This window comes from Myxine glutinosa, chromosome 2 (assembly GCF_964187855.1).
Source record: "Myxine glutinosa chromosome 2, kmMyxGlut1.1, whole genome shotgun sequence".
NCBI lineage: Eukaryota > Metazoa > Chordata > Myxini > Myxiniformes > Myxinidae > Myxine > Myxine glutinosa.
Genome location: NC_136262.1, coordinates 228,365,465 through 228,387,414, shown reverse-complemented (window position 1 = coordinate 228,387,414; position 21,950 = coordinate 228,365,465). Strand labels below are relative to the sequence as shown.

The 21,950-nt window shown below is 42.2% G+C and overlaps 2 protein-coding genes across 2 annotated transcripts in view; one reads left to right on the top strand and one right to left on the bottom strand.

Annotated features, from left to right (window-relative positions):
- The window catches only part of LOC137420761 (small conductance calcium-activated potassium channel protein 2-like), a 475,474-nt gene that overhangs the window by 135,179 nt on the left and 318,345 nt on the right, over positions 1-21,950 (top strand). The window lies entirely within an intron of this gene.
- MYO5A (myosin VA) overlaps positions 1-21,950 on the bottom strand; it is an 808,830-nt gene that overhangs the window by 540,886 nt on the left and 245,994 nt on the right. The window lies entirely within an intron of this gene.

Here is a 21,950-nt window from a genome sequence, read left to right as displayed (position 1 = left end):
GCAAGGTGTTGTACATGGCAAGTCTGCCTTCTTGCATCTGCACTGTCCCCTGCATCCCTTGGTGCATCCACATTTGATGACTGTGCGGCATGCTTCCCCAGCAGGTGGAAGAGTCATCCGTTTCATCTTCCACTCTGCACCGGACGTCTCCTAAGTCCATTCGAAGTTTTCTGGACTTGGTAACTGTGGTGCTTTTATCATTTCTTGACCCCCATTCATGACCTGCCTCGTATCCTACTCGCGACAGATGCTGGGCTCATGCTTCTTGTGTTGGTGGAATGTTTAAAATTTCTCTGCCTTTCTGAGTGAAAAACATCTGCCTCCCACGGTCAAACATGTTCACCACTAATCTCTCAATTGTGGGAAGAACATTCAGGAAGAGCATTCTTTGTGGCTGACATCTCGGCCCGTGTTCACAGAGCTGCTGTGCTATCATCGAATACATTCCACGCAGACCTGGCTGTACGTTTTCCTTTCCGAGCAAATGAAGATGTTACATCACATCCAGTCAAGACATGGAATGCAGGAAGTGCAATGAATTTATCATCATCAAGTGCTTGAGCCTTGGCTGTCGCATAGAAATACCGAAATGTGGTGCCTGTATCAAAAGCCAACCATAAACACTCACAGCCAATCTTCTGGGCCAGACTTATGCTTATGACTACAACATCCATATCCACAGTTCCCGAGAAGAATCTTTTTCAAACCATGTTGAGCTCCATCTGAGGCATGCACGAATATCCTTGTGTCAACCTCCTCATGTGTATGATCCATCAGCCCTGCAACATCACAAGGTGCAGGCGACAACACTTTATCACCATGGGATTCAAGGCCATCACCATCATAAGGACGATCCAGTTTTATGAAGGATGGCATTTGTCCGAGCTCACACAAGGCGGGAAGATTTTTATCTTGTGTTTTGTATCCAGTACCACCAAACACGATCCAAAGGACAAGGCAACTTTTCATTTGTTACTTGTTCACAGACAAACAACTAGATGGTATTCATAGACTACTTACCCTGCGCAGTCAACTTGGTGTGAGCCAACTCTTCTGTTTGTGAATGGTTTTTTTTCTTTGATCCAATATGGCTGCCAGAGCACGTGAGCGATGACAAATTCATATTCTCTAATATAATTGTTGCATGGATCATGCTCAAAAATTTCAAACTGATCAGACTAAGCGTCGTCCTTGTCGAATTATGACGTCATAATTATGGGATCAATGACGTCATCGTTAACACATATTCCCCATATGGAGTTCTTTACAATGGGCCACGTTTCAGTTTTTTCCATGGAGCGGTTTTGGAGATGTAGAGGCGCAACGTTTTTGGGTTTTTCCAAGATGGCGCTGTACCACATGACCTATGATGTCATGATTATCATTAAAATATTCTACAGGAGGAGACGGTCCTATGGTGAAAATTTTGTGTCCATCAGACCAACAGTTACTGAGAAAGAAAATTCATAATGATCGGATAAGTGTTGTACTTGTCGAATTATGACATCATAACGAAGGCACCGATTACATCATCATCAACATCTTATTCCCCATGGGGAGTAGTTGACAATGAGCCAGGTCTTAATTTTTTCCCATGGAGTGGTTTCAGAGATATAGAGGTGCAAAGTTTTTCCAAGATTGCGTCTGTACCACGTGACCTATGACGTCATAATTATCATTAAAATATTCTGCAGGAGGGGTGCTCCAATCGTGAAAATTTTGTCAATCGGACCAAGAATTGCAGAGAAAAAATTCCTACTGATCAAATCAAGCATTGTACTTGTTGAATTATGACGTCATAATTAAGGTACCGATGCCATCATCATTGACAATCTTATTCCCCAAGGGGACTACTTGATAATGAGCCATATTTAAATTTTTTCCATGGAGCGGTTTCGGAGATATAGAGGTGCAACTTTTTTCGATTTTTCCAAAATGGCGCCTGCACCAAGTGACCTATGATGTCAGAATTATCATTTAAAAATTTCTGCAGGAGGAGCTCCTCATATTCTGATAAATTCGTGCCCATCGGACTAACAGTTGCAGAGGAATTTTTTTTCATGCTGATCAGACAAGCTTTGTACTTGTCGAATTATGATGTCATAATGAAGGCACCAATGACATCATCATCAACATATCTTATTCCCCATTGGGAGTACTTGACAATGAGCCATGTTTAAATTTTTTCCATTGAGCGGTTTGGGAGATATGAAGGTGTAACGTTTTTCCAAGATTGCGTCCATACCACGTGACATATGACCTCATAATTAGGAATCGAAAATTGAACAGGTGGCCGCACTTCGATGGTGGTAAAATTTCGTGTCAATCGGACCAACGGTTGCCGAGAAAATGAATTTTTAAAATGCAGACACGTACGCCACACGTAAGCACGTACGCAACCGTATGCCCAACCCTGCTTTTCGCTTCACGAGCGCAGGGTAATTACTCCAATCTATGGTTGTCACAGTAGGAGAAGTATTACTTTTCACCAATTCCAACGCCTTTGCCATTTTCTGTTGCTGAAGGGTAATCTGAGGAATAGGAAAAATAAAAAATATACATGGGAATGCATCCCAAGACGGCCACCCGAAGGGAAAACAAGTCTTACAGAGACAATCGGTGGTTTTGTGGAAAATAACTATATGTTATATTGATGTTATAATTTATATCCAGCATATGTATGTAACCTGGTGTTGGGCTAGCGGCTAGGGTGCCAGCTTAGGATCCTAGGATCCTGGGTTCGAATCTCGGTCGATCGCTGAATTAACGCCAGGGGGGTTGACTCAGCCTGTCATCCTTCCGAGGTCGGCTAATTGAGTACCAGTTCACTGGTAATTCCCTGTTTGTCGTAAAAAGGCGACAAAAAGGGTTGGCGGCAGGAAGGGCATCCGGCCGTAAAACATTGCTTCAAAAAGGGGACCCAAAAAACAACAACAACCACGGTCCCCGAAAAAGGCCAACCCCCGCTTGCGGGGAAAAATGGCCTCTAAAGGTGTTTTATTTTTATTTTTATGTATGCAGTTGAACTGTGCATTGTGTTCATATGAACCGACATATAGGTCCTTGAATGTTATCCCTCCCAGAGACTGATTTGACCTAACCATCGGGTAAGATGGCCCAACTGGTGGGTCAAGACAGACACCCTGATTTCAGCAAGGTCATCAATTCAAACGTCATGATGTCATCATCCCCCACTCAAAATTTCACAAAATCAGAATCAGAAGTTTCATACGCAACATTCCATCTCTCGTATGCCATGAATCATCATTATCACCATGATAAAGTCATCTTCAATAGTCACAAGATGTCAGGACTTACGATGTTACGTCACTCACATTTTATCAAATGACAGAAAACGAGGATATTAGAAATTGTCGCCAACTCACCTTTCAGAGAATATGGCTGCCGGATACCCGAGATATTGGGAGGAGGGGGTGGGGGGGGGGATACTTAGAATACATTAATATTGTTATTATTTGTTTATTTGGCCATGTAAACATTGGTATAGACATGAAAACAAATCAAGTGTATATCATTATCTTGTGCCAATAAATTAAGAAAACTATAAATGTTAACGTAAAATGGTGGCTATATTGTAAAACAAAATGGCTGACAATAAAATTTCAAAATTTTGTCATATTTGGATTATTTTGCTCTGAAAACGCAGGTATAGACACCAAACTTAAGTTCCTAACTTTATTATTAGCTGATAGATGAGACATTGACAATTTTGATTGCAGCAATTTTTGAAAAATGGCTGCCATCGCTGCCACAGGTGAAATCTGGTTGGGGTCCAGTTTTGAAATAAGCTGCTGTGGGCCATCGTAACTGTGCCAAACTTCATACTGGTATCACAAAGTGCTTGATTTTTTGCTAAGCCTCCAGACTATTTGAGACTTTGCTAATAAATACAAAGTTCTGCATTCGAAAAATGTTAGTATTATTGGGCTTCAAAGCCAACAGGCGGGAAGCCTATTGGTCTTGTTAGATTGTTATTATTATTCTACGAGGGCCTGTTGAAAAGTAATGCCTCCTATTATTTTTCTGCAAAGCAGGTAAAGATATTCGAACGAAACAAAGACAGATACGAACATCAGTCTTTATTCTACCACGATGCATGTTTATTTGTGAACATCATCACCACTGTGGTCCACACATTTCTGTCTATGTTGAAGTATTTTTGTGACGTCATCACGATAGAACTGCGTGCATCCTGTTGACTTAGGCAGCAACTTTGGCATCATCGTCGGAAGAAAAATGTTCTCCACGAAGGAATTCCTTAAATTTGCGGAAGAGATGATAGTCTGTCTGATGGTCAGGTGATCCTTTGTGGTGGTAATCCATTGACTCTCCCTCTTCCTCTCAATATCAAAATGGTGTACCCAAGTGTCATCTCCAGCGCTTCACCTTTTACAGCACCGACGACGTCATGCTGCCTTCTGCCATCTTGACTGACGTATCGTGGAGACATCTGGAGTCAGAATCGTGAAACTTCGCACCCAGAGGCAGGAGGAATTGATGTGCGGATTGAGCTTTGTTTCATTTGAATATCTTTTCCTGTTTTGGAAATAAATAATAGGAGGCATTGCCCTCGTAGTTCCACCGATTTTTGTGAAGACTTTTGAAAAAAAACCGCTACAGCTTGTCATGCTATAATCTCCGCACCTTTATCGCACACCTTGGGAAATTGATCCTGAGAGCTTTCATTTTAAAAAATTTCGTCCTCTGTTAGCGGCCACAAATGGATCGGGTACAGAACATCACTACTCTTCCTACCAAAACATTGCAAATTCCATGATATTCTGTCTTCGCCTTGACAAACTAGTGCACACTCAACTGTAAGCTGTGAGCTGTGAGCTCTTATGTTTTCCCAATACCAGGTGCTCTTATTTTGGCTCTAACACAACCTGGTGACAGAGGCATTCCATCCAGACTTTATCTGAGATCCCACGGCATTGCACAACACTTGTTAGAAGTTGCTGATTTTTGCATTCGTCAGGAGTAGTCATCTTCTGCCTGTGCCACCATGGAAAAGTATTAATTTCAGTTTTGACATTCTTGAAGTAATGTCTTGTTTGTCATGTTTGTCCCTAGTACCAGGCCATCTAACTTCTCTTGGTAACACGAGTCGGTACATGAAACAATCAGCCACAACATTTTTGATTTAAGTGGATTTCCTCCCTGCAACCTATTAGGATATCATCCTGTGGGTATATCACTACCTCCGCCACCGAAGGTGGGCGGAGGTTATGTTTTCACCCCTGTCTGTCTGTCTGTCTGTTTTCTGTGAAGAGGATATCTCAAAAAGTTGTGGATGGATTTGGACGAAATTTGGAGGACAAGTTGGATGTGTGACAAGGACGAATTCATTAGATTTTGGTGAAGATATGGATATGGATCAGGATACGGATTGAAATATATTGAGGTAAAGTGATTCTTCACTATTGAGAGATAGGGCCAAAAACGATATATAGAACGAAATCTCAAAATGTTATGTACGGATTTGGACAAAAGTTGGTGGACAGGTCGGGTGTGTGACAAGGAAGAATTCATTAGATGTTGGTGAAGATCCAGATCCAGATACAAGAATTAAAAGGAAAAATTAAGTAATTCTTCTCGATTGAGATGGGGCCAAAAACAATATAATAGTATGATATTTCAAAAGGGTGTGGACGGATTCGGACAAAACAAGGTGGATAAGTGACAAGAACAAGCCAATTAGATTTTGGTTAATGACGGGATACCGATCCATCCTATCAGTGTGATACAAAATGTAGACTGTTCTACCTGGCAGAGACAGGCGCTCAACTCAGTGCTGTAGGCAGGAGATGGAGTTTTGCAATCACTTATGTGTGTGTGTGTGTGTGTGTGTGTCCGTGTGTGTCTGTGTGTGTGTCCTACAAAATGTAGACTGTTCTACCTGGCAGAGACAGGCGCTCAACTCAGTGCTGTAGGCAGGAGATGGAGTTTTGCAATCACTTATGTGTGTGTGTGTGTGTGTGTGTGTGTGTGTGTGTGTGTGTGTGTGTGTGTGTGTCCGTGTGTCTGTGTGTGTGTCCTACAAAATGTAGACTGTTCTACCTGGCAGAGACAGGCGCTCTACTAAGTGCTGTAGGCAAGAGATGGAGTTTTGCAATCGTGTGTGTGTGTGTGTGTGTGTGTGTGTCTGTGTGTGTGTGTGTCCTACAAAATGTAGACTGTTCTACCTGGCAGAGACAGGCGCTCTACTAAGTGCTGTAGGCAGGAGATGGAGTTTTGCAATCGTGTGTGTGTGTGTGTGTGTGTGTGTGTGTGTGTGTGTGTGTGTGTGTGTGAGTGTGTGTGTGTGTGTCTGTGTGTGTGTGTGTCCTACAAAATGTAGACTGTTCTACCTGGCAGAGACAGGCGCTCTACTAAGTGCTGTAGGCAGGAGATGGAGTTTTGCAATAATTGTGTGTGTGTGTGTGTGTGTGTGTGTGTGTGTGTGTGTGTGTGTGTGTGTGTGTGTGTGTGTGTGTGTGTGTGTGTCCGTGCCATAACTTCTTCACCATTCGAGCTATTGTCATCAAATTTTCACCAAAGCTTTACTATGATAATACGGAGAAGGCAAATTAATAATTTGATCAAAAGGTCAAAGGTCAGCGTCACCTATAATCATTTTTCATCCAGTTGACCTGAAATTTAAATTTACCATTTGTTTTGCCATCAAATTTTCAACAAAGCTTCATTATGATGATATTGAGAAGGTAAATTAATAAATTGGTCAAAGGGTCAAAGGTCAGCGTCACATAAAATCGTCAATTTTCACCCAAATTTACCTGAAATTTAAAGAATTTTCATATTGCATCACTGAATTGGTTCACTAATCGGGCATGTTGAGATGCCATCGAGGCTTTCCAGCCAACCTGTAACACTGAAAGAACTTGCTCCAACAAAATAATCACTTTTGTTTCCATACAAGATTGAGAACTTACAGTCGGGCCACAATTGGACACAATAAGTAAGCGAATGAACAGACAGGAAAAGAGGAGATAGACGAGGGATGGAAACGAGGTGACATGAAAACAAGAGGTTTGGGGTAGATCAGGTAGGTTTCATTGGGGCATGAGAGAGGGTTGGTAAGGATGGAGGGTGACATGAGATAATAGTGCACTGCCAGCTTTGAGCCCTGGAGGGGAAATTGGGATTGAACAGCCTCAGGAAGGTGGCTCCACAAATGGGAGAAAAGAGCAACAAAATAGTTGAGGTGTGCCGTAAGCTTGGATTTTTGGAGTTTATCCAGCAGAGGGTTATTGGAAGAAGGCATGCATGCTGGACTTTCTGGGGAGGGTCAGAGGGCGAATAGAACAGAGTGGGTAGACCAGGGATGAGGTGGTTAAAAACAGGACACCAATCTGTCTGCAATGTGAGAAGAACAGGCGTTATGCTTCGGCCTCATCGTGGGAGAATTCAGGAGAGGCGGATGTGATTCTGTGGCGCCAGCTCATAGGAGGGAATGCAGTACTACATTGAGATACTGAGAAAAGCCTTGTTGGCTGTGAGTAGTTCTGATGTTTCAACGAATGACTGAATAACAGAGGGAGGACCAGTGTGCAGCTGTCTTTGGAGGCCAGCTTTTCAAGGTCGTCGTCTTTGGAGAGATCATGGCTGAAGTTAAGGCCTAGGTTTTCAACAGCCTGAAACTATTGCAGTGACTGACAATGGAAAGCGAAAGGTGGGTTAATTTGACAATCCTTCAAGAGTGACAGGATGGGACCATGAGATTTTTGGATCAAATGACATTTTCCATTTGATAATTCCCAGAAATGCAAATCTGCTTTGTTCTCTATTCTTTCCACTCTTGGCCAACGATGGCGTCTGCCATGTGTTCCCAGTATTGCAACTTACTTGGTTTAGGTCTTCCTAAATTCACTCGATATGCAAATGAAATAATTTACTGGCACATTTTTGGTGTCTGCGGCAGGACTGTCATTCTCCAGTAATGACAAATGTCCATTTCCAAAACCATTCCCTTGATTCCCTTGTGAAAAGAAATAACCGCCTCAGGTATTTGCATGTCCGAGGAACCTGGTGTCATTCTCACATGACCTTGGCTGCACCAGGTGTGTGCTCTAAACTCTGCAATCTTTGATTTCTTAATGAATGGGGCATCCACAGAACAGAGGAATTGCTGCGAAAGAGTAAAGGTTTTGGTAATTTGGTGATCAAATGCAGCTGTTAGTCACAGAAAGAAGAACAAAATATTTATCATTCAAGTTAACCATCATGGAAACATGCAATTGTGAATGTAGTGACGATGGGATCGCTCAAGAAGATCGAAACCCCCTCATTCCACTCCTTACAAGGTCTGCAGTGAGTTCAATAAGAGTGAATGCAGAAACAGTCATCAAGCCTCAAAAGTATTCAACACTTTCGGTCAATTCAACTCACAAACATGAAAAATACGACTAATAACCAAGGTAATACAGTAAGTAGTACAGTAATCAGTAGCAATATTTACAACAGAGGAATATGTGGTTATATTGAGGAACATACGGTGTATGTACATATATATATATATATATATATATATATATATATATATATATATATATGGGTCGGAATTTTGAACGAGGTACATTTGGGCCTCCCAGGGGTCCAAATTTTTTTTTTGGAATAGCTAAAAATCACCTTGATATCCTTAAAGCCCTAAGCCTGGGCTATCAAGTGCAGCCAAACTGACACCGATCGGCCCAGAGGTTCCGTTTTTATTCATGGTCAAAGTTTCCCTTCCTTGTTAGCATAACGTAAGAGACCAAAATAAGGTCTCTTTGTAAACATTCCGTCACAAATGCTTCATTTCTGCATTTAAACATACTAGGGCATGCCCGTACTATATTAGTCTAGTAGGAAGACTAGGTCCCCCTGCACCCCCCGGAGATATACTTCTAATCAGTGTTTCTAGATTGGAAACAATGTGTAGAAAATGACTAGCTATGGCCCCAAGCTGAAAAAATGTCCCACATACCATTTTTATGCAAATTACTGCTGCCATTATCAAAAAAAGACTAGGTCCCCCTGCACCCCCCCGGAGATATACTTCTAATCAGTGTTTCTAGATTGGAAAAAATGTGTAGAAAATGACTAGCTATGGCCCCAAGCTGAAACAATGTCCCACATACCATTTTTATGCAAATTACTGCTGCCATTATCAAAAAAACGATTTTTGACATATCTCAGCCAATATTGCAGATAATTGAAAAATGAAGGTGTCTAGACCCATGTTTTGAAGGGCATAGATCATGATAGAACTATTCATAACATGATTACATGTGTCTATGGTATACTAGTATGCTAATTAGTGCTTTATTTACAAAATAATCACAGTTTTACGAAATAATAGACTCATATTAAGGTCCGTCTACACAGACGTTAACACAAAGTTTTATTTTTCTAAATACCCTGTGAAATTCACCGAATGCCCTGTGAAACCTGGGATTCTTCTCCAGCTTTTTCAAGGGCCCGACTTTTCCCTTCCCTTTGAAGGCACTGGTGCAGTCTTCTCCGCTGAACACATAGTACCCCAGGAGAGTGGCACAGTAGTCCTCTCCCAGGGATTCTGCCAGCTCAGAGACGTTGACAAGTTGGCGATGCTTCCCTGACCCTGTATCCAGGTACACCGTCAGCTTGATGTTGTGGGCATGGTGGAGCAGGATCAGGAGGATGTCTGTGTCCGGTGTTCTGACTACAGCGTTCTTGTATCCGATGGTAGCAGCATGATGGAGGTACAGAACCACCCTGGTATCAGTCTCTTCCTGGTTGCTGTAGATCGTGGGGAGTTCACGTACCTCGACCTGAAACACAAAAAGGCACCGCATTTCAATCACCAGTCACTGCCAGTTTCAGTATATCTCCGGGGGGTGCAGGGGGACCTAGTCTTTTTTTGATAATGGCAGCAGTAATTTGCATAAAAATGGTATGTGGGACATTTTTTCAGCTTGGGGCCATAGCTAGTCATTTTCTACACATTTTTTCCAATCTAGAAACACTGATTAGAAGTATATCTCCGGGGGGTGCAGGGGGACCTAGTCTTTTTTTGATAATGGCAGCAGTAATTTGCATAAAAATGGTATGTGGGACATTTTGTCAGCTTGGGGCCATAGCTATTCATTTTCTACACATTTTTTCCAATCTAGAAACACTGATTAGAAGTATATCTCCGGGGGGTGCAGGGGGACCTAGTCTTTTTTTGATAATGGCAGCAGTAATTTGCATAAAAATGGTATGTGGGACATTATTTCAGCTTGGGGCCATAGCTAGTCATTTTCTACACATTTTTTCCAATCTAGAAACACTGATTAGAAGTATATCTCCGGGGGGTGCAGGGGGACCTAGTCTTCCTACTAGACTATATATATATCTAAAATTATATCCCCCCCCCTATTTACATGAAATGGTTTGGTCCAAAGCGAACGGCTTGCGAGTGGTGACAATCCCCCCCCCTCTATTTACATGCAATGGTTCGGTCCAAAGCGAACGGCTTCCGGAGTTTGGTAAAGAAATCGCCATCGCGTACACAAACGCGCAGGAAAGCGAATGAATCGCAAATTCGTTTTTATTAGTTGTAAAACATAATGCCCAATTATTCAATTAGCGCCAACGTATTTTGGCTGTTTGCAATTTAATCGCAAGGCAAAGTAGAAAGAGAAGAGGGAAAAAAAGAAAAGCCTTGCCTTGCTGCAAACAGCTGCTGCAAACAACAACAACATGGAAGGCTGCACTGTCCGGAAGTTGGCATATCGCAGTTACGATTATTTTAGTGTTAATGGCCAATTATTCAATTAGCGCCAACGTATTTTGGCTGTTTGCAATTTAATCGCAAGGAAAAGTAGAAAGAGAAGAGGGAAAAAAAGAAAAGCCTTGCATTAACGCATTAACGCTTGCATTGCATTAACGGTTCGGCACACGTGATAGCTCGCTGCTCTCTGATTGGTTGAAGCGTTTTTTGGACATAGCTCGGTAGGTACTTGTCCGATTAATTACAAACCTTGAAAAGGCACATCCTCGGGTCCCCAGCAATATACCTGGCAAGTTTCAAGTATATCGGACCCGTGGTTGTCGAGAAACAGCGGTCACAGACAAACACACAGACACACAGACACACAGACACACAGACACACAGACACACAGACACACAGACACACAGACACACAGAGATTGCTGGAATTATAGATAGACTAGGGCATGCCCGTACTATATATATATCTAAAATTATATCCCCCCCCCTATTTACATGAAATGGTTTGGTCCAAAGCGAACGGCTTGCGAGTGGTGACAATCCCCCCCCTCTATTTACATGCAATGGTTCGGTCCAAAGCGAACGGCTTCCGGAGTTTGGTAAAGAAATCGCCATCGCGTACACAAACGCGCAGGAAAGCGAATGAATCGCAAATTCGTTTTTATTAGTTGTAAAACATAATGCCCAATTATTCAATTAGCGCCAACGTATTTTGGCTGTTTGCAATTTAATCGCAAGGCAAAGTAGAAAGAGAAGAGGGAAAAAAAGAAAAGCCTTGCCTTGCTGCAAACAGCTGCTGCAAACAACAACAACATGGAAGGCTGCACTGTCCGGAAGTTGGCATATCGCAGTTACGATTATTTTAGTGTTAATGGCCAATTATTCAATTAGCGCCAACGTATTTTGGCTGTTTGCAATTTAATCGCAAGGAAAAGTAGAAAGAGAAGAGGGAAAAAAAGAAAAGCCTTGCATTAACGCATTAACGCTTGCATTGCATTAACGGTTCGGCACACGTGATAGCTCGCTGCTCTCTGATTGGTTGAAGCGTTTTTTGGACATAGCTCGGTAGGTACTTGTCCGATTAATTACAAACCTTGAAAAGGCACATCCTCGGGTCCCCAGCAATATACCTGGCAAGTTTCAAGTATATCGGACCCGTGGTTGTCGAGAAACAGCGGTCACAGACAAACACACAGACACACAGACACACAGACACACAGACACACAGACACACAGACACACAGACACACAGACACACAGACACACAGACATTGCTGGAATTATAGATAGATAGATAAGCAAAGTACCAAACATAGGCAAGACATATATCTACTTGTGTTTTAAGTTTCAAGTTCCTACTCAAAATGGATGCTGGTTTATGTACCGACAAATATTGGCTATTTTTCAGTTGTTTTCACCCAAACATATGTTTTTTAAATTGCACTCTTGACAAGTTTCTGTCATTTTGCAAATATACTTAATAGAACCTCCAAAAAGCACTCAGGTACTCTACAATACATGTGTTAATTAACTGGAAAATTTGCAGTTTGGGCGTCCGCGTTATCTATGGTTGTGTCTTGAAAATAGCTCAATATCAATTGAGAAATAAATCTCTCTTACGTTATGGTAATACCACAAGCCAACAAATCATTCTAGCTACTAACAAAATGGATTTATTTCCATACAACCATCAAAAATCAGAAGGATATTGTTCCTCCAGCAAACGAAACTTGCAATAAAGTACTAATCATACCTTTTTTATATACAAAATAGCAGTCCACTTGTCATGTGTACTTTTTTTCTCCTACTTAGCATTCAAGCTATTTAAATACCCACTCAAACATCTCAAACTCGACTCGGATGGCAATACGGATGGGAAAAGACTCGGATGGCAATACCGAGATGGCAATATCGGATGGCATCCTCGGATGGGAAAAGACTCGGATGGCAATACAATTGACACTGTCATAAGAGATTTTTTATCGTGGCGTCACGTAAGAGACCGTTATCGGAGAAATACAATATTAGGCCCCTAAATCCAAAAATACATCATGAAACAGCTCATAAATACACTCAAAGCACTCTCAGGCTATGGATCGTTTGTTTCCATATGATATTTGTAAATATGGACATGTATGAAGTACTACAGTCAATGATGAACTGAAAATTGACACCAAATGTAGAGGGACTGACAGCAAGATCTTGATGTGACACCCATCAAAACCAGTTGGCAGTCATCCAACACAGCTCATTACAACCAAATACAACATATATTCTTGTTGAATACAATAATTAAGACGTACAAAGCTTATGCGGGACTGCGGGTCTTTGTTTAATGTTCCGTACGTTCCGTAAACCTCTCGTACGTTACGATTTACGGGTGTCGTATGTGACGCTGTACAAACTCGCACGCCATTGGCGGCCATGAAACAAGAACGACTCACGGCGATTTTGGCAAGTACTTTCACATGTTCCTACGAATTAATCTCAAAATAAACCAAGTCTTGAGGATCTATGGCATCCTAGACAAGTACTTACGAGACCATGGGGTCCAACGCCGATCTCACGTATGATATTTTTTTGGATTTCTCCGGCCAGACCGACGACTAACTTTCGCCAAACTTCTTGTTTCGCGCGGCGAGTAACTCGCTGAATACCCGGATGTAAACGCCGGGTAACAGGAAGTACCCGTATGTCGGCATTTCACGCCACAAGTTTTCGGTCTCTTACGTTATGGAGGAACGCTCTTCTTCCCGAAGATGCTGTTTCGGCTAGTTTTGCGTACTTAACGCACCAGGAGCGTCCCGATCTTTTGAAATGGCATAGAATTCAAGCTAATGTGATGGTCTGATGGTATATTTCACTTCGATATGCACTTACCTGGCTTACAGGGAGCATGACCGGTGCGTAACGTAAGAGACCGTTATGGTTTCTAAATTCACACTCAAGCTTGTTGTGTCTCAGAGAAACAAAGGAGGTCAATGATTTTTACAGAGTTAATACATACGTATAAGTGCTGTTTGTTGCACCCTAAAGAAGAACTATGGAACACCCTGATATGTGTAAAACAGGGCTTATATAAATATCTCTTACGTTACGGTTCATCTGCTTCATCCGAAATGAGGAGCTGTGACTCAGGAACTGACATGAGTAACACAAAAACACATTCAGTAGAGTAGTTATATAGATCTACTTTTATTCCAGCTGTGAAAAGTATCTGAAAAAGGCTTTTATAATGAATGCATGGCTTTGAAGGGTAACGAAATACTAAAAAAATGCCCTTTTTCACCATTTTTTGAGGTTCAGAGGCTTATAACATGTAGATAATTGATAAAAAAAACAAAAAAAAAAAACACCTTTAGAGGCCATTTTTCCCCGCAAAGCGGGGGTTGGCCTTTTTTGGGGACCGTGGTTGTTGTTGTTTTTTGGTCCCCTTTTTGAAGCAATGTTTTACGGCCGGATGCCCTTCCTGCCGCCAACCCTTTTTGTCGCCTTTTACGACAAGCAGGGAATTACCAGTGAACTGGTACTCAATTAGCCGACCTCGGAAGGATGACAGGCTGAGTCAACCCCCCTGGCGTTAATTCAGCGATCGACCGGGATTCGAACCCAGGATCCTAGGATCCTAAGCTGGCACCCTAGCCGCTAGCCCAACACCAGGGTTTTAAGATAATTTCCTCCCATTTCAAGATAATTGATAAAAAGTATATAAAACTATACATTTTCTGAAAGCCGTGATTGTGTTCTACAAGATGACACCTAAATGTATTAATTCAGAACATTTGGGACAAAGTTATATAGGTTTAAAGCAATCAATGTGTGTTTTTTGGGATTTGTACCTCGTTCAAAATTCTGACCCATATATATATATTCTTCCTCTTCTCAAGGGCTAACCCCCGCTCTAGCAAGGAAAATGGCCTTAAAATGCCTGTTGTTGTGTTGTGTCTTCTCCTCAAGCCTGGTGTTGGCTTAGCGGTTAGGGCGCAGGCTTGGGATCCTTGAGTTCGAATCCAGGTCTATCACTGAATTAATGCCGGGGGGGGCGGGGGGGGTTATTAAAGCCTGTCATCATTCCCAAGTCGGCAAATTGAGTACTAACTTGCTGGGATGAATGATCCCGGTGTGTACCCCGATTTAGAATAGGTACACCGTATCCCTGTGCATCGTAAGAGGCGACCAAGGGTTGGCGTCAGGAAAGTCGTCTGGCCATAAAAACATTGCCTCAAACAGGAAACCATGATTGTCATGGGGCCCGCAAGGCTAACCCCCACTCTAGCGGGGGGAAATGGCCTTAAAACAATCATTCATTCTTCTTCTCCTCCCTTTCTAAGGGGCAAGGTCCAATGGTACCAATCTTCTGCCCTGCCTTGACCACGATACTCCTCCACTCCCCTCTGTCCTCAGCCAACTCTCTCCACTCTGCAACCACCCCCACCTTATTTATATCCATCTTCACACAATCCTCCCATTTCAAACGTGGTCTACCTCTTTTCCTCCTGTCCTGTTCCCTCAACCTATCCGCTCTCATTGTCATTCTTTCTTCCCCCATCCACAGCAGGTGATGAGCCCATTCTCAGCCAGCATCCCAAGTTTGACTTACCATCCCCGGTCCGACTTACCATCAATGTTCCTCCCAGACACTCGAACCTATTTCCCTGTCTTATCTCCTACCCCTCTAACCTGATATTTATTTATTATCTCTGCTGCCTGACACCCATCACCTCCATCTTCTCCATGTTCATTTTGAGCCCATGTTTCTCAAATTCCTCCTTCCACTCCCACAGTACTTCCAGCATCTCCCACCCACTCCCCACCACCACAACTGGATCGTCCACATACAATATCCTTCCCAGAATACCATTCATGTTTACCTTCCTGCTCACCAGCTCCATCACCATGCTAAACATGAGTGGGTTGAGAGTGCTTCCCTGCCTCAAACCGATATTCACACTGAACTCCTCCGACATTTCAGGACCAACCAAAAGTCTTCCCTTCGTTCCCTTGTACATCCTGTGGTGAAAATCAAGGTGAGTCCACACAAACTCCAAAGATCATGAGCTTTAATCCAATTGAATTCAGCAGCATCTATAAAAGAATAATACACTGATAAGCAAGCGTTCATCAATCATTATAAAGGCAATGTCATACAAGGCATACTAACTTTCTTACCGCCTTAAACCCAGACAATTGCAGAGTAATCCCACTCGCTACAAACCAACTATTTTATAAGCTGCAAGCGGATGAAGAGGGTACTGCATCGGTTATGAACTATAGTTTCATCTCATATCCTTTGCACCAACCTAACTTCTGCTTCCGGCACTCCCATCCATCTCAGTGTCGCCATCACCATCTCTCTCGGGACAGTCATAGGCCTCCAGATCCACAAATCCCAATGCTATTTCACCTTGTACCTCCAACCTCTTCTCCACTCGCTGTCTCAGCACGAACATGTCAAACAAGTATATATATATATATCTGTCTTGTGTGTATATATATATGTATATACATACAGTAAAACTTCCCCCAGGATACGGTCTGGGATAACCTCGTGTTGGAGGAATTCGCATTGGAGGAATCATTAAGCGTATGGGGAAATTGGGGACATGTTCCAGGCTCCCAAAAAACTGACCCTAAAACAGCCTTTCTTGCCTTTTTTTACATGTTTCTTTGTTTGGAATGGTGCAGCATTATTAAATATACATTAAAATAAGTGTTAGTCTCATAATAGTACTGTATTATTGCAAAATAACTCACCTTATTGTGAGGTGGTTGTTGGAGGTTTGGGTGATGATTTGCTGGTGGAAGGGGTTGACGTGCTGCTGGTAGCTGTTGAAGTAGGCCTAAATAATTGTGTTATAGGCACTTGCTTTGCCTTCTGTTTTAACCACATACAAGGCTACAAGGCTTTCATCCGCAGCTCACTGGAATACTGCTCTCCCCTCTGGGCTGGTGCTCCTGCCTCACACCTAGCTCGTCTTCACGCTGTTGAAACCAAAGCATTCAGAATCATTGGAATCTCCCGCGATGAAGCTAACTCCAAGGGCGTCTCACTCACTCACCGCAGGCAGGTTGGTGGTCTTTCCATCTTCTACCGACTCCTCTCTGGCCTTGCCCCCCCAGCTCTCTCTGGGCTCTGTCCCGCAAATATTCCTACAGGTCGCACAAGATCTGCCTGCAACCCTCTTATGGTTAAACTGCCAAAATCAAGACTCTCTGCTCACCTTCACTCCTTCATTCCTCTTTTCTCCCACCTCTGGAACAAACTCACTCACTCTCTTCAATCCCACTCCACCCTCCAGGTCTTTAAAACAGCTGTTCACCACCATCTCTTATCTTCCCCCATCCAAAACCTTGATCTTTTCTATCCCCGCTAAGTTAACCCCAATTCCACTTTTTTGAAATACCAACTTCTGTCCTGGAAGCCCTTGGTGTTCTTGTGTTTTATACTTCTCCCTCCCCCCCCCCCCCCCTTCCCATGCCTCCTCCCCCCAGGCCCTCTCCCTTCCACACATCTCCCTGCTCTCGGATGTTGTGTTTGTGTGCTTCCCCATCTCTCCCCATCTTGTCTTCCGCTCCCTCTTTTTGTATATTTTGTTTGTCTGGTTGATTTGTTTGTGAAATAAATGTTAGCTCTTTACGAGCCTCGATTCAGTATACAAAAAAACCAAAAAAAACACCCTGTGAAGTTCTGTGTAGGGATTTAAAGCTGACTCTATGGCCCACTTGAACTTCAGGCTTCTTTCCACAAAAGGATCTATCCTTACAGCAATTTCTTGGGCAGTTTTTGTTGCCTTGAAGAGCTCCTCCAGCAGTTTGGTGGTTAACTCTGCCTTTTCTGGCTCTTCATCATATTCTTCATTGTCTTCTTCATGAGATGTCTGGGTCACAAGTTCTTCAAGTTCTTTCGTGGACAGTTCTTCTCCATGGGACTTTAACAGTTCTTCTACTTCTTCAATGTCATCAATCCTTCCCCTCCAATATGAAGCAGAAACTGATGATAAGTTATTCAGGATATAATGTTTGACCTCCATGGTCATTGTTTTCCTCCTCTTCTTGTCTGGTTGATTCAATTAGGTCTTTTGGGAGCCATAATGATTGACGTAAGCTCACTTGATTTTTTTTTTGGGGTTTGTTGATCTGGAGAAAGCATTCGATAGGGTTCCACGCAAAGTATTGACATGGGCATTGAGGAAGTTAGGAGTGGAGGAATGGTTGATCAGAGTAGTGATGGCAATGTACAAAAGAGCACGCACAGCTGTAAGGACGAAGGACGGGAACAGTGGTGAGTTTGAGGTGAAGGTGGGAGTGCATCAGGGGTCGGTACTAAGTCCACTACTATTTGTAGCAGTGATGGAGGTGCTGGCTCAGACCGTAAAGGAGGGTTTACCGTGGGAGTTGTTGTATGCAGATGATCTGGTGTTGATTGCGGAAAGTATGGATGGACTGAAGGAAAAGATGAACAAGTGGAAGGAATGTATGGAGACAAAAGGTCTGAAGGTGAATATCGGAAAGACGAAGGTGATGGCAAGTGGTAAAGCATGTGGTGAGGTGGAAAGAACTGGGAAGTGGCCGTGTGCTGTGTGCAGGAAGGGTGTCGGAGTGAACTCCATTCAATGTACAATGTGTGCTGAGTGGGTTCATCAAAAATGTAGTGGTCTGAGAGGGTCATTAACCAGTGTGGCAGCTACATTCAAATGTAAGGTGTGCACAGAGGGAGCTGCAGATGGAGGAAATGTTGAGTTGGATCTTGGAGACGGCGTGAAGCTGGAAGGTGTGAAAACATTTTGCTACCTCGGAGACATGCTGAATGGAGAAGGTGGATCAGACTCGGCAACGGTTGCTCGAAGGAGATGTGCATGGAAGAAGTTTCGGGAACTGAGTGGCATGCTGATGACGAGGAGAGTGTCGCTGAAGCTGAAGGGAAAGGTGTATGCTGCATGTGTGAGAAGTGTTATGATTTATGGGAGCGAGACATGGGTAATGAACGTAGAGCAGCAATGAAGGCTGGAAAGGGTGGAAATGCGAATGGTTCGATGGATGTGCGGAGTATCGTTGAGAGAGAGGAAGACAAATGATGAATTGCGAAAGATGATGGGAATATTGCCTGTGATTGATGCTGTGAAGAGGAACAGGTTGAGATGGTTTGGTCATGTATTGAGGAAGGATGAAAGTGACTGGTTGAGAAGAGTGATGGAAGTTAATGTAGAAGGAAGTAGAGGACGGGGAAGACCGAGAAAGACTTGGCTAAAGATGGTGGAAGAAGAAATGCGGGCAAGGAGAGATGCAGCAAAGCTGCCCCAAACCATAATATTTCCACCACCATGCTTCACAGTTGGTATCAGGTTCTTGTGGTCAAATGCTGTCTTTTGTTTTTGCCAAACATGTCTTCTGGTACCGTGGCCAAATAGCTCTAACTTTGACTCATCTGTCCAGAGCACATTGTTCCAGAAGTGCTGTTCTTTGCCTTGGTGTTCATTGGCAAACTTTAGTCTTGCCCTGATGTTCTTTCTGGACAGCAAAGGTTTCCTCCTGGCACACCTCCCATGTAGATCAAATTTGTGCAGCCTCTTTCTAATGGTAGACTCGTGCACTTTGACATCAACAGTGGCAAGAGCTACCTGTAGGTCCCATGATGACATTCTGGGGTTCTTAGAGACTTATTTCAGCATCTTGCGGTCTGCTCTCAGGCTGAACTTGCTGGGGCGGCCTGGTCTGAACAAGTTTTCAGCTGTTTGGAATCTTCTCCACTTGTAGATGATCTTCCGGACAGTCGAATGATTGATTTCAAATTGTTTGGAGATCTTTTAAAATCCCTTCCCAGACTCGTCGGCATCTATAACCTTCTTTCTGAAGGCCTCAGAGAGCTCTTTTGATCGAGGCATGGTGACACCGCACACTTCAACAACAAAGAGCAAACCAAACTAAATGTCTGAGGTTTAAATAAGACAGGTTCCTCCAAGATCCTCTCCAACGATGTTCTAATCATTTGCACCTGAGCTGGTGCACCTGATTCTAATTTTAGGTATTTGAAGTGGTGATAAATGTAGGGGTGTACTTACTTTTTCCACAGGCGAAATTTGCATTTATGTTTATTTAAATTATACAATGGACTACAAAATGTAAATGTTTCATGATATTTGTTATATTATATCACCTTTATCTATCAATATTGTTGAAATGAAGATCAAATAGCTGTATGTTGAAATATGTTGAAAAAGTAAAAACTTTACATGGGGTGTACTTACTTTTTCACGTGACTGTATATATATATAGATATACAGTATATAGATATATATATATCTCATATACATACATACATATACATATATGTTCAAAAGCTGCCACATTCTGGTTCTTTACTGAAACAATTACATTTCAAAACTAGAACGCCACTCAGTAGAGCGCATACTCCCGCCGTGGGTCAAGTTGGAATAGTACGATTTCACAAAAGTTTGAGGGAGTAGTTCAGTGACAACACAACACAAGACAAGACAAGACAACACAAGACAGACACTGCACAGATATATATTTAGAATATATAGAAGATAATGTTAAAAAAAACCAATGCAATTTCACTTACATTTTCGGATTCAGCGTTCAATTCTATATAAGTGAGTGTATTTTGAGGCATGTGTGACTTCAAATAAAATTGTAAGCCAGGTAAACGTTCGTTTCATTCCTGAGGGATACAACATGTAAAACTGGCCCAAACGTCAAAACAAAACTCGCTCATTTTAAGGCGTACCAGCTAATGCGGCCACTCATTCTTCTGGGAAGAATCCTGTACACATGCTTGTCACAGTTATACCTCACTTAAGTCTTTATAAGTTCATCAAATACTGACACCGCGATTGACATTCGCTGAGGTAAATGTTGATATCTCTTCTGAGGTAAAAAACAAAAACAAAAAAAACAGTTTTAAAGCATTATACGTATCAAACGATACATTTTATGAAACGGGGAAACCTAATACACACTTTAGTGGTTTGAAAATGACAGAATATGTCTTTATTAGAAAAAAAAATGAACATTGAAGATGACGCTGCTAAAAAAAAATACACCGCTCTAATGCATAACCACGAGTTTAAACTACATTTACAAAAATTTGAAAACTATTTTCATATCTCAATGTTAAATATAGAATATATAGAAGATAATGTTTAAAAAAAATGAGCCCTGTCTTCCAATGGTAAACAATCCTTCAAAAAATTACTGGATCCGGAATAATATCCTGAGCTTCACCAAAAACTAATCAATTCTCCCTTATACCAAGGGCAATCATCCCACCAACTTTCATCCAAATCCGTTCAGAACTTTTCCAGATATCTTGTTCACAAACACACAAACACACACACACACACACACACACACGGACGGACACGATCGAATGCATTACTCCCTGGCAGGAGTAACCAGCCTCTATTGATTAAATAATTATAATAGGAAGACTAAAATAAATCACGAGTATAAACACACCTTATGGTGTTGGCTTAGCGGTTCGGGTGCAGGTTGATTGGATACACTATGCATGAGGATGAAACCAATTTCGACACATACGTTAGTTATTCTCCTTTCACATATATAGAAAGGCCTTCATTAATGTGTTGCTTTCCCTGATTACTGAGAAGTTGGAGCTTCTTGTTGGGATAGGAAAAAAGCAGTGATTTTATTTTTTATTTTTAGCCGCATCGCAGACGCTGGTCATAGAGTGCCCTCTGCTGTTGTTGTTATTGTTCTTCTTGTTCTTCTTCTTCTTGTTCTTGCAGAGAAGACAAAACCTCAAAGCTCCACCCATTCTGGGAACCATAGCTCCACCCATTTTGGGAGAGGCTTCATATAAACAAATATCCACCATTTTATTAACTCGCATAGCTTTGAGGCCTGTTTTGTAGGCCCGTGGTGTCTTCCTCCCTCACACAGTTTTATTTCAAATCAAATTCGATATATCATTTCATTTTTCACAGTCGCTAACATAGTTTTAGACTCGGTTGAAAAAAAACGGGAAGAAAATCCGATGAAAGTTGCCCTTTATCGAACGAAATGAATTCTCAAAGGCCTGTAACTTCAAGTCCATTGAGATATATATTTTTTAAATCGCGGCATGGTCAGTCATACACCGCCCGAAATAACAGACGGGAAAATGCCGAGATATATATATATTTTGTTTAAATCGCGGCATGGTCAGTCATACACC